The sequence below is a fragment of the Ascaphus truei genome, chromosome 22 (assembly GCF_040206685.1).
Source record: "Ascaphus truei isolate aAscTru1 chromosome 22, aAscTru1.hap1, whole genome shotgun sequence".
Classification (NCBI taxonomy): Eukaryota; Metazoa; Chordata; class Amphibia; order Anura; family Ascaphidae; genus Ascaphus; species Ascaphus truei.
In genome coordinates, this window is record NC_134504.1 from 11551950 (window position 1) to 11566042 (window position 14093).

The 14093-nt window shown below is 46.9% G+C and overlaps 1 protein-coding gene across 1 annotated transcript in view; it reads right to left on the minus strand.

Moving 5' to 3' along the window:
- Positions 1 to 14093, minus strand: part of PRKCA (protein kinase C alpha) — a 306575-nt gene that overhangs the window by 91131 nt on the left and 201351 nt on the right.

Below are 14093 nucleotides of genomic sequence, written 5' to 3' on the forward strand. Positions count from 1 at the left end.
GCGATTAAGAACCCTGAGAGGTTGGAAAGCTTGTAACAGATCAACTACTTGTTGGTCCAATAAAGAGTATCGTACCCCCTACTCCCTCTCCCTCCTTTGCTACTGCATAGAAGAAAGGACTCACCCATCTTTGCTAGCTACAGTATGATGGTATCAGTAGAGAAAAACAATTGCTAACGCTACTTCAACTCTCACCTGTCACCAGACACTCAAATGTTGCTGCCCACACCCAATAGAATTGCCCAACAACAGTGGAGTCATCGCGCAAAAACTCATTGTGCAGCTGTTAAATGGGGGTTTGCGCCTGGTAAAAGCATTTTTAGATTTAGAGTTGTTCAAACATAGACGCGCGTTAATCTAACCGCTCGACAGTTGTGTTTACGTCTAATTATTCCAATGAGCTCAATGTGGAGGTTCACAAGTTAAACTCCATAGGTCCGATATTAGCGACTAATTTAGAGTTGTATTAACGTCTGTTCTTAATTTAGTAGCACTTCTTAATTGTGCTCCAACAGGGACCAGGTGGAAATGTAGCTACACTACAAGAACCCACTGTTCCCAGCACGCTTATTTGGTGAGTCACGGCTGCATGTTTCCGGCGCTACCTGGCGACGCTTACTCTTTAGGAGAAAAGACCCCGACCCCACAGAAGAGCGAGAATTTGGAGCGTTGATGTGTTTGGCGCGCCTGATGCACGCAGTGAGGACTTTGACTTCCTCTCTGTTAAATGCGGGCTTTAATACCCCCCTCTGCGTGCCGGCTGATTGATTCCCCCGTCATGAAGTTGTAGACAGAAGAGAGAGCCCCCCCCCCCCCCCCTCGCCCCCCAAAGTAACATTTTATACGGCATGTACTTATTTCCTAGAGCGCCAAAGATATACAGACGTCATTATAACACAGAAACACAATGTTTACACACAGACGTATGATTGCGCAAAACGTTAAAACTACACATGGCCAATGGAGCTAATCTAAGGCTGCGCTTATAGTCCCGGCTACAGCGACATCGTGTAACGCGAAAACAAGTATATGTAATCCGTTGCGTGCGCCTATAGTGTGCGTGACTGCGACGGCGCGACACAGCGACCAACATCGCAGGAAGTCAATGGAAAATGACATTAGCGACACGAGCGGTTCAGCCTATGAGTGCGAACCGCTCACTGCCCCGCCCCCGCCACTCGCCATCTCTTGTCTCCTACACTATAAGCTAAAATTGCTATTACAACGGTGACGGATGGCGTCACGTCGCCGTAGCAGGGACTATAAGCGAGGCCTAAAATCTCATTATAGTAATTGAAAACTGTTGTTCCTGGCTTGCACCAGAGTCTAAATGGGGGTCTTAGTTCCGAAACAGCGATGGCACAGCTCCATGATCTTACCACAATGCAATTTGTGTTACTACGTCTTCTCTCACAATCAGGCCCCAAGTTTCATAGACAGCCCACCTGGCAAAGATGACGCTCCTGTGGCTGTGTTGTGTAAGATGGTGGACAGATGAATGTTTGAACTGACCAATTAATATCTGTGAGCTCCATAAATTTGTGGACTTCTGATGTTATTGTCTTAGCAAAGTATTATATTAGGATATAAGCTACAACTCCCAGCATTCCCTGTCACTAAGAAACTGAATCACTGAGAGTTTTCCAATAATTCCAGTTATCAGCCTCTCTCCGTCCGGATTTTAGTAGCTCCACAAAACAAGTGGGAGTCTGTTGTAAGTTGTGATATCCAACATGAGTGGTTCCTACGTGATCTCTACTGGCTTCACAAGTCTCTTCTTCCACTGTGGGTCTGAAGAAGAGGCTTATGGAGGTCTCCATACTGTAGCTCGAGTATAACTAAAACTAGAAAGAACGCTCATGTTTGTTCACTGAAGAAAGTACACCTACACCATCTCAGGACTCAATAAATCTAAACTGAAACGAGATAGCATTGTGGACTGGAGCAAGAATGGTTTGTATTCTTTAAAGCCTATTTCTAAGAAACCTCTTGTTGCCAGCAGACGTGTTTTCGGTGGCAAATCCCTTTCAGTTGTAAAAGGGTTCAATTATACTCATGGTCTTGGATGCTCAGCTGGAGAGAGAGAGAGAGGAGAGAGAGAGGGGGGATAGACAGGATTGACAGGGGGAGAGAGGGGGGAGGGGAGAGAAGAGAGAGGGGAGGGAGGGGAAAGAGGGGAGAAGGCAGAAAAGAGATAGAGAGAGAGGGGAAAGGAGAGAAAATCCAAGTGAAAGGGGCTCAAATTGCCAGAAAATTAATTAGCTAATCAGCCTGAACTTTGTTTATCAAAGGCCTTTAGAAAACGGTGTTATTAGTTATTGTTCATCAAGCTCCTCTGACACTTGAAGCACATGAATTGGCTTTAAATGCCTTCTTCCAGATTTAGAAGCTATTGTGTGAACGCTGAGCAGCCTGCCACTCAGCCCTTCCCATAAACAACCGTTCGCACCGGAGAATGACGACATTTAAAAGCCCAATCCCAATGCAGGAAAGCAAAGTATTCTCCAAATATTCCGTGCTCGGTTTTATTAACCCCGTAATCACTGCATCACTCTCTTCATGAGCCAAAGCAGCCTATGTCGCACTTTGTGTGATGCCGCTGGGCCGTGTCCAGTTAAGCATATTACCGCAGACTTTAACAGGCTCAAGGAGTCACTGCCCTCATGAGCTTACAATCTGTGTTTAATGCCCGAGGCACGGGGAGATAAAGGGACTTGTTTAAGGTCACAAGGAGCGAACACATGGATGTGAACCAGGTTCCCCTGCTTCAGGGTCAGCACCTTTACTCATTGAGGTATGGTTATTTCACTAACATTAGAAAAAGCTCAAGATTAGGCCAGATAACAAGGTCCATCGGCACTTTACGTGTCAACTCTATCTGCACATGTCAGATACACCAAACCACTGCCTGGTTCGGAGACATCAGTCCTCAGTACCAGGGAGAACTAGCTGTAGATGTCCTCTGTGTCCCTGTGTAATTACAGCTAATCAGGCAAAAGCGTGAAGGGAGGAATTTCACTTGTTTTCATAGCTGTTAAAGTTCAAGCGCTGTAATGAGCAAGATTTTTTTTTTTTCTTTTCCCGATCTACAGTAAGTAGGGACATTTCAACTCCACTTAAAGGGACAATCCCTGCTAGGACCAAAGTGAACTAATCCCAGTGACATGTTTAAGGGGATCTCGTCTGGGTAACTGATGCATTTTTTACCCAAATCTGACACCTATAAGTATATTTAATGTATTTATTAAAGGGAGACTTGGGGGGGGGGGGGTGGGGGGGGTGAGATTTCTTCTGACTGCTCCCTTGTGTGTGATGTCACTGTGTGATGTCACGGTGTGATCAGCGAACGCTTGTACAGCTAGAGTCCCCCCCCCTCTCCACCTCCCCTTATCTTTATTGTGTCTCTGATAAGGACAGGGGGGGAGTAAGGGGAAAGAAAACACGATGCTGGAAAATGAGTGAGACTGACTAAGGCATAGGTTCACAAAACGGTGCTAAACTTTAGCACGCCTTTACTCCCCTTCATTTGTATAGGAGATGAGGCGAGCTAACGCTTAGCACCGGTTTGTGGATCTGGGTCTTAGTGAGAGAGACTTGGTAGATCTGTGGGTTACCTATATAAGTAACAAATCTGCGTAAGTACCAGCACTCACTGTCTAATAGCTAAATGATGAAAACAGTTGTAATGCAGAATAAACATGAGATGGCAGGCGGGACCGCAAGATATGGTGGCCATTTTGCTTTTCCTAAAGGGAGAGTAAACCGCGGACAACTAAACCGGTAAGTATCGCAGGTACTGAGGGGTCCCCAGAGTTCTGTTCAGCTGCAGGGGACCCCCTCTCAGGTGCAAATTATGCAACCCGGTGAAGGACCCTGAGAGTTTGGAAAGCTAGTGAGATATCTACTACTTGTTGGTCCAACAAAAGGTATCATACCCCTACTCCCTCTCCCTCCTGTGTTACTGCATGGGAGAAAGGACCAACACGGCGACACGCCCTACTTTGCCTTTATTATTTAATTTAAATATCAGGACCGCTGACAGGGGGGGGGGGCAACCAGGACTACTGTCCCGGGCCCAGCAAGTCAAGGGGCCCGGCCTCCCTGCCAGTCAAGGGGCCCGGCCTCCCTGCCAGTCAAGGGGCCCGGCCTCCCTGCCTGCAACTCTACAGTTTCCTACGTGCAGGCAAGCCGGGCCCTGCCCTTTCCTGGGCTGCTCCCTTCCCTCCTCTCCTGCAGGGCCCTCCCACTCTTCTCTCGTGCAGGCAAGCTGGGCCTTTCCTGGGGCTGCCTCCCCCATTTGCCCCTCCCCTCCCTCCTCTCCTGCAGGACTCTCCCCTTCCCTCTGCACCCCCATCTGTCCCTCCCCTCCCTCTCCTGCAGGACTCTCCCCTTCCCTCTGCACCCCCATCTGTCCCTCCCCTCCCTCCTCTCCTGCAGGACTCTCCCCTTCCCTCTGCACCCCCATCTGTCCCTCCCCTCCCTCCTCTCCTGCAGGACTCTCCCCTTCCCTCTGCACCCCCATCTGTCCCTCCCTCCTCTCCTGCAGGACTCTCCCCTTCCCTCTGTACCCCCATCTGTCCCTCCCTTCCTTAGGTTCTGTGGTCCTGCAGGGCTCTCCTGTGAACTGCATACAGGCAAAGATGATTGGTATGAGACTGCCGCATCCCAAAATAAAGCAACCGCTGGTCACCAGGGTAGGAAAGTATAAAAACTATTTATTAGACTACATAAAAACGAAAAAAACGACCATGATTGCTCATTATCTACTATTTTCAAGCTCTCCGTTTTAGAGCTTTGGGTAGCTTTTCTTTTGATCTCTCCTGTGAACTGGCCAGGTGGTCCCAGCAAGCCCATCTAAGGGCCCCAGGTAAGCCCACATGCCCATGATCCCCTGATACACACACGCCTTGGAGGGTGGTGTGTATTTGGGGAGGGGGGCTTATTGTGTGTATTTGGGGAGGGGGGCTTATTGTGTGTGTGTATTTGGCATGGGGGGCTTATTGTGTGTATATATTTGGGGAGGGGGTTTTATTGTGTGTGTGTATTTGGGGAGGGGGGCTTATTGTGTGAGTGTATTTGGGGAGGGGGGATTATTGTGTGTATATATTTGGGGAGAGGGTTTTATTGTGTGTGTATTTGGGAGGGGTTTTTATTGTGTGTGTGTGTGTATTTGGGGAGGGGGGCTTATTGTGTGTATATATTTGGGGAGGGGGTTTTATTGTGTGTGTATTTGGGAGGGGTTTTTATTGTGTGTGTATTTGGGGAGAGGGGGTTATTGTGTGTGTGTAATTGGGGGGGGGGGATTTCATTGTGCATGTGTGTATTTGGGGAGGGGTTATCGTATGTGTGTGTGATTGGGGGGGGGGTTCATTGTGTATGTGAGTGTGTATTTGGGGAGGTACCACATCCTCAAGCCCATTACACTGAAATGGTTCATCTCGTACATGCAGATTCCTACAGAGTAAACGTGACGAGCGTTACAAAGCTATTTAAGAAAAAAAAAAAAAGACTAACATTTTCTGTTACTTCCTTACGCCGAGTAGTTATTAAAGACCTTGGCTTGCAAAAGGACTTCAAAGGAAATTACGTTCTAAACAAATCACTTTAATACGATTTCTAATCTACCCACAGGTTTTTAGCTGGAATGTTTCCTCCTGCTGGAGCCACGATGCCCTCCCAGACCTTTTACACACTGCCTTAAATCATACTACTAGAGTTATACGGACGGTACCAAGTGAAGAACAAGAAATCTGCATTAGACCATCTATTAGCAGAAAATGGGAGTGTATGTGCACGAGTTGGTCAGCAGCACATATACAGTATAAACAGATCGATCCGGAGATTTTATAGGAGAAATAGATCAAGGTTTAGGAGATACCGGAGAGATTGAAGGTAGGTAGAGATGATCGGTTCTCTTGGCTAGGTGGATGGATAGGTGGAGTAGGCCAGAGAATAATGCAGGGTTTGGTAATGATTGTGTGTGTAATTGTGGTGGTTTTCCTGATGGGTCACTTTGGGGAGAAAAAAACTGTTATCCAGGTGTTTGGCTCCGACATCCATGCGCTCAGGGAAGGCCCACCTGTACCCGCTTCACTCTATGGTCCAGATCCACTGAACCCACAGATGGATGATGCTCTAATGGAACGGCCTGCTATTGACGTAAGTGACAATTGGGTTGCAGGGGCTCTCTGCTTGACAGTGGAGGGTCAGCCTGCTGTAAAAAGATCATGCATACGTCGCCAGGGTTCCTAGCATGAAAGGGGGGGGGGTGGAGGGCGGTGGAAGCATGGAAATTGGGCTATGAGAATTCGATTATGGTACGGGTCTCCGAGACCCATTATGGTATTTCAAGACTGACCTGGTTGACGAAAGGGTTACTCAGTTTTTGAATAGCTTGAAAGTGAGACAGGCTAGAATATTTGCAGAGAGAGAAGGTTTACCGATAGCAACTTCAGGGTCATATGCAATTAACACAAGATAAGAGATGTTTTTGTAGAAATAGTGGGTGAAAAGCAGAAATAGTTTAGCTTGGCATAATATGATATATTCCTTATATGGGCATTACATTAGCTTTGCTGTATAACTATTGTGTAATATATACGGTGGCTAAGATATATTGTTTTGGGGGTCAGACCAAGGCCTGGTCTGCTTGAAATTGTTCGTAATTAATGAAATCATCACTTGTTCATTCTGCTCGTTTTTGCACAATCAGTTTCTGATTCTCAATACGACCATAGTTTCACCCAGCCATGAATTAACCAAGAGCGTCCCTTAGTTAAAGAGCCTGGAACACCGTGAAAACCAGTTGTTTTTACCCCGATACACCCCCAGAAATAATTTCTCTACCTCACTGGCATTTTCAGCAGCAAAAGATAACAAATAACAAACAAAACAAAAAAACACCACGGCTAATGGCTTTGGTGATTAATTTTACCCTTTCCTTTCCCGTATAACAGACACCTACTTAGAATTGATCACCATAATGCAAAATATTATTTCCTCAATTATGAAACCACTGTGACCTCAATGCATCAATGTAGCTGCTTTATACAGTGACAGATGGAGAGCTGCATATACTTTGCATGAAAATGATGATCTCCGTATGAAAAGTAACTGTGAGCTAATCATGAGGGTCAACAATATGTCACATGCACAGAACTCGGAGGTCATCTTGTTATTAAAGAAGCAACGCCTCCGCGCCCCCCCCCCCCCCCCCAGCCAATTTATTTGAATTTGCTGTCTTCCTCGAAACAGATGTTTATAGTGCTATTTTATTGGGACCAAGTGCAAGACGACGACAGGGGGGGAGGTGCGGGGGGGAGAAAAAAAACCAGGAGCGTTTTCATATACTTTTGGAGAGTTTGATGCAGACGCGATCTACGCGCGGAGGTCAGCGACACAAGGAGTGGCCCAAAACAATGGGACGGGCTATGACTCGGGCCGAGCCTCCCACTACAAGGATCAATACCTCAACCACAAGGCAGCTATCAGATGCCCATTGTTGACATGTGCTTGTGAAACAGACGTAAGTGGAAGGGGTAGCTGCAGCATTGCACTTAATTATGCACTGTAAATCAGGGGTTCTCAACTCCGATCCTCAAAACCCCAACCAACAGGCTAGGTTTTCCGGAAATATCCCTGCTTCAGCACAGGTGGCTCTATTAGTGGCTCGGTCTTCGATTGAGCCACCTGTGCTGAAGCAGTGACTCATTGAGCCACATGTGCTGCAGCAGGGGTATCCTGAAAACCTGGCCTGTTGGGGGGGGTCTTGAGGACAGAAGTTGAGCCCCCCCCCTTGCTGTAAATGACGATAAGAGTATTACGCTACTGGAATATGTGAAAGCTGAAGATAATGCTCATTGGTTTTGGCTGTATCCCTGAAGCTATAAATATAGCAAAAATGATCTATTTTCAGCAGAGGTACATTGGCCGTGGCCCATTCTGTGATGTATACTCCCACCCACAATGAAATGAATAATGCAACTACAATAACAACAATAAAATCGGCCAAACAGGTATCCGCTTTGAAATGCATTCTGTACATGACATTCTGTAGTATGACCCTCACAACTGTCCCAACCAGCTCCAGAGAGGTTAAAATACTGTATTACACCACATAACAAAATATTTTGGAGAAGCAATAAAGTGACGTTTCTCAGCCACCCATCATCTTCTTTATCATTTACAGTGGTGTGAAAAAGAAAGTACACCCTGTTTGAATTCTATGGTTTTATATATCAGGACATAATGACGATCATCTGTTCCTTAGCAGGTTCACAAATTAGGTAAATCCAACCTCAGATGAACAACAACACATGACGTATTACACCGTGTCATGATTTATTTAACAAAAATAAAGCCAAAATGGAGAAGCCGTGTGTAACAGGGGACTTACACTGTTCAGAAAACGTGCCTCTAATCCAGCAGTGTGCTGGTTAATTGACCAGCACTTGGCTGATTAGAGGTGTTAGAAAAGCCTGCCTTTGAGACAGGAAGTAAGACTCCTTAGCTCACATCTGAGCTGAACTAGGAGACAGAGCAGAGATTCCTGAGTCTCCCAATTGGGGGGGGACTGACCAGAGGAACGGCTGTCTTGAGCTGCAGAAGGACTGGACTGTATGCTGATAGCAAGACAAGGGGACCAGACCTCAAAACCTGGACAGACATTGCTGTAGCACACAAATGTGCTTACCCAGGAGAGCAGAGAGGACTTCCCCTACAGCTTCAGGAGACAGATAAGACTTTCTTTTGGAACTGTTATATATCTGTATATATGTTTATATTTTGGGGCTGGTAAATAGCTTAGCTAACCAACCCAGTCAGAGAGGGCTGAGCTACATGTATAGATAGTCTCCAAAGCAGAAATAGGTTTTTTGTTTGGCTTATTTTCATATGTTTTGCTGTGTTAAAGCGACAGGTCTCCATTGCGTACCTCTGAACACGTCTCCTACACTGTGTGTGAAAAACTAAGTACACCTTATGATTCAATAGCTTGTAGAACCACCTTTAGCAGCAATAACTTGAATTAATCGTTTTCTGCATGACTATCAGTCTCTCACATCGTTGTGGAGGAATTTTGGCCCACTCTTCTTCACAACGTTGCTTCAGTTCATTGAGGTTTGCGGGCATTTGTTTATGCACAGCTCTCTTAAGGTCCCGCCACAGCATTTCAATCGGGTTGAGGTCTGGACTTTGACTGGGCCATTGCAACACCTTGATTCTTTTCTTTTTCAGCCATTCTGTTGTAGATTAGCTGGTGTGCTTGGGATCATTGTCCTGTTGCATGACCCAATTTCGGCCAAGCTCAGAATTTCACTGGTGTAAGAGTCGGAATCTTATCTCACTAGAATATGACACATGTACAGCTCAACTCCCTTGTAACGCTGCGCTTGGGGTCCAATCATCACATCGCGTTATAAGCGGATCGCGTTAGAAATAATGTACAATTGTATGCATTGTACAACAAAGTATTTAAGACACCAATAATCGTGTTGTAAAGTAAATATGAAAACTGGGAGCGACACGTGCATCGCGTTATAAGCGGATTCGTGTTGTAACGGATCGCGTTATGACGGGGTAGAGCTGTATTAATGCTTTGATTGCAGTTACTCAGGTGAATGGGGGCAATCTCTGGCACGGAACGAGTTACAATGGACTGGTTTAGTAGGCAGAGGCGCTGGGGTAAGGGGTTAATGATTTGACAATTGAGTTGCAAAAGAGAAACACACAAAAGATAAACCCGGGTCCACAGAAAACCTAAGATGAAACTTGGACCAATGCTGAATGCAGCTGAGCGAAATGACTTCCAAAAATGCCTGATTTACCATTTTCCAAGCTTCGCCTAAACATCGGCGGTCAAATTGTATATTAATATTTACTTTGGGAGGCAGAAAACCACTTCACATGTGATTGTTAAACGCTGCTTCATGCCAAATGTGCCTGGGACAAAATGGAGTGGAAATCGCAAACTGCGTCACGTTCTTCTGTTTAAAGATTCGTGGTTTTGGAAGCGGCGTATCTAAACCGTTGCGCTGATAGGTGCCGATAGGTAATAAACACCAGCTCCTCTGCAAAAGCTGTTTAAACCCCTTCTGTGCACGAGGGTCCTGCCATTTTCCTGGCCACAGAACGGATCACGTGATCGCTTTGAGGTTCTGCCGGTCTGACCGGAAGTGTACAGACCCGGACCCCCAAACACGCAAATAGCCGTGATGTACAGCGGGGGGGGGGGGGCGGGGGGCAACTCCAGTGCCCAAGGGCCACCAACAGGTCAGGTTTTCTACATCTTCCCTCGCTCCCTTCGCAGATTTAGGTCTTTACGAAACGCCAGCATTTGCAAACCCCCTTATAAAGTAAGCAGTTACTCATGTTGGAATTAACTCCTTCCCCCTTTTCGTTACCAAAAAAACTGGCAATCTTCAACTGCACAGGGCAAGATCTACAATACGCAGGGCATCTACAATACGCAGGGCAAGAGCTACAATACGCAGGGCATCTACAATACGCAGGGCACCTACAATAAGCAGGGCACCTACAATAAGCAGGGCATCTACAATACGCAGGGCACCTACAATAAGCAGGGCACCTACAATACGCAGGGCACCTACAATACGCAGGGCATCTACAATACGCAGGGCACCTACAATAAGCAGGGCATCTACAATACGCAGGGCACCTACAATACGCAGGGCACCTACAATACGCAGGGCACCTACAATAAGCAGGGCACCTACAATACGCAGGGCACCTACAATACCGTTCACACAGACCTGATGCCGATTTAAAACAAATTTATATTAGAGTTTGTGAATTTTAAGGATGCTAAATGCATGCAAACCTACGAGCAAACGGGGGTGGGGGGGGGGGGGATGGGGAGGTGTTGGTGTATTTGCCAAAGCATAAATCTTGTTTGTGGTCACTGTACACGGTTGTCAAATCTTGGGGATTTAGTGATGGAAGTAGAAAACATCATTTTTTTTAAAGTGCTGATGCATAACATGTTCTATAATGAGATATATTAGCCACGGTGTTGATGTTTAAATGCACGGAACCCCAGGCTATATGAGAGGGAGGTTTGCATCAAGATAATGTCCGTGTAATGAAATCATTTTGATCTCAGACGCTATAGAGCAGGGGGGGGGGGGGGGGCGGGGGCAACTCCAGTCGTCAAGGGGCACCAACAGGTCAGGCTTTATATATATCCCTGCTTCAGCACAGGTGGCTCAATCAGTGGCCCAGGATTGAGCCACCTGTGCTGAAGCAGGGATATCTGGAAAACCTGACCTGTTGGTGGCCCCTGAGAACTTGACTTGCCCAACCCCCTGCTATAAAGAATGGGAGTGAGCGGGATTTGAAAGGAATAGATGGGACTTAAAAGGGAATCAGCCAACGGGTTAAAAACAAAACAATGTACTGTAGGTTGGACCAGAGGGGCTCAACTCCAGCCCCCAAGCCCCCCCACCCCCAACAGGTCAGGTTTTCAGGAAACACAGATGGTTCCATCAGTCCCAGCGTCAGCACAGGTGGCTAAATCAGAGGCTCAGTCTTCCGCTGAAGCTGGGATACCCTGAAAACCTGACCTGTTGGGGGGGGGGGCAGGGGTTTTAAGGACTGGAGTTGAGCACCCCATGGTTGAGCACAAATGACAGGGCTCCTGGGAAACGAGATACACGAGGGAGCAAAACACAACGAACGCCACCGGCAGTGCATGTGCTTCTCATTTCCTGTGTGTGTTACACAGAACGCGACCCATGCAAAGCAGCCTGAGACCTCCACACCATGGGACCCAGAGTGCATGTACAGGAAATTCAATTTCCCAAGGCACCGATACACATCTTGCATATAACCCCTTCCAGTGGTAAAGTGGAATGCAAGTATTAAACTACACAAACGATGGGCAAGGTACAGAACGCATGAAAAAAAAAACCCATGTCATACGGGGCGTTGTCTTGTAGTTGATTTAAAAAGATGTACAGCAATTGTTCTATGCTCTGCGCATTAACATTGGTGATCAGTAATGCAGTTAATGATTACTAAGTGGTCCATGTAATGAGGCAATTTTGCAGCGAAACTGGGACAATTGTCACCCTGCATCTACGTATCAAATTATTTTGCTGCAGTTTTGCCCCATCTGCCCTAGCGTGCACCTTACATCTCATTATAATAAAGTTCTGCATTTCTCTGTACCCGTGTAACAGGGACTTAACCCTGTTTTAAAATGAGCCTTCTATTTAAAGCCAATAGTGGTCAGAGGAATCCAGCAGGGAGCTGGTTAATTGCTGCTAGACAATTTAACCAGTCTCCACCTGGCAAATCAGACAGCTAGAAAGTAACCCCAACCCTCTCTAATAGTGCGTCTGAGATCAAATGCATTGTAAGGATCCCCAACCCTCTCTAATAGCGCGGTCTGAGATCGGATGCATTGTAAGGAACCCCAACCCTCTCTAATAGCGCGTCTGAGATCAGATACATTGTAAGGAACCCCAACCCTCTCTAATAGCGCGGTCTGAGATCACATGCATTGTAAGGAACCCCGACCCTCTCTAATAGTGCGGTCTGAGATCGGATGCATTGTAAGGAACCCCAACCCTCTCTAATAGCGCATCTGAGATCGGATGCATTGTAAGGATCCCCAACCCTCTCTAATAGCGCATCTGAGATCAGATACATTGTAAGGAACCCCAACCCTCTCTAAAAGCGCGTCTGAGATCAGATGCATTGTAAGGAACCCCGACCCTCTCTAATAGCGCGTCTGAGATCGGATGCATTGTAAGGAACCCCAACCCTCTCTAATAGCGCGTCTGAGATCAGATACATTGTAAGGAACCCCAACCCTCTCTAATAGCGCGTCTGAGATCAGATACATTGTAAGGAACCCCAACCCTCTCTAATAGCGCGTCTGAGATCAGATGCATTGTAAGGAACCCCAACCCTCTCTAATAGCGCGTCTGAGATCAGATGCATTGTAAGGAACCCCAACCCTCTCTAATAGCGTGTCTGTGATCAGATGCATTGTAAGGAACCCCAACCCTCTCTAATAGCGCGTCTGAGATCAGATGCATTATAAGGAACCCCGACCCTCTCTAATAGCGCGGTCTGAGATCAGATGCATTATAAGGAACCCCGACCCTCTCTAATAGCGCGTCTGAGATCGGATGCATTATAAGGAACCCCAACCCTCTCTAATAGCGTGTCTGAGATCAGATGCATTATAAGGAACCCCGACCCTCTCTAATAGCGTGTCTGAGATCAGATGCATTATAAGGAACCCCGACCCTCTCTAATAGCGCGGTCTGAGATCACTTGCATTGTAAATTCTTCTGTATTTGGTACAATTTTCAAATGACCAGAAAATTGCAGGGAACCCTTTGGGGGTGCCCCGGGGAACACGAGGGTTGAAAAGCACTGGTCTAACCAAAATAATTAAGCGTGTGACTGGTGGACTATGGACGCTTGGACACCTAGGCACCTGTACAGCCGGCTACAGAATCTGCCTTTTCTCTAGCAATAATAAAAAATCAGTTTACAGAGGTGATTTAAGCCGCCCGCTCTGCGCCCTTTAAGATTTCCACGTCCCCGTGACTCCTCTTTTGTACGGGCAATTCTGTATAGAGCAACGTTTAAAATCAATGGTGCCTGCAAGCTTCAGTTGAAGTGATGTATGGGGGAAGCTTCTCCACAATCAATCTGGTGTGCATTATTCTTGAATAATTGGGCCCTGAATGCCGAGCATGCAGGGATTCACTTAATGAAATAGGGGAAAGGAAGCCCACTGCGGCTCATAATGCATAATTTATCCGCGAGTTGTAAGTGCCCGCAGAGCCTACGCTTCATCAACAGGGAGACGCCGCGTGAGCGGGGAATTCCCGTCCGTGTGTGAAACGGGCCGGGCTTGTTCGACAAGAGGGCAGCGTCTTTCACTGGGCGAAGTGAAGGAATAACCGCGCCGCCAACCTACAGATGTAGCCAGGCTAAGGGCTGTTATGTAGTGGCCGCGTGTGCTACGCCGTGCGCGCACGCGCGGCACTTATAATTGGCTGAGATCAGCCCTTCTATGCAAGGTCCGCGCGCCCCGCACACGGTAGTGAGCGTGC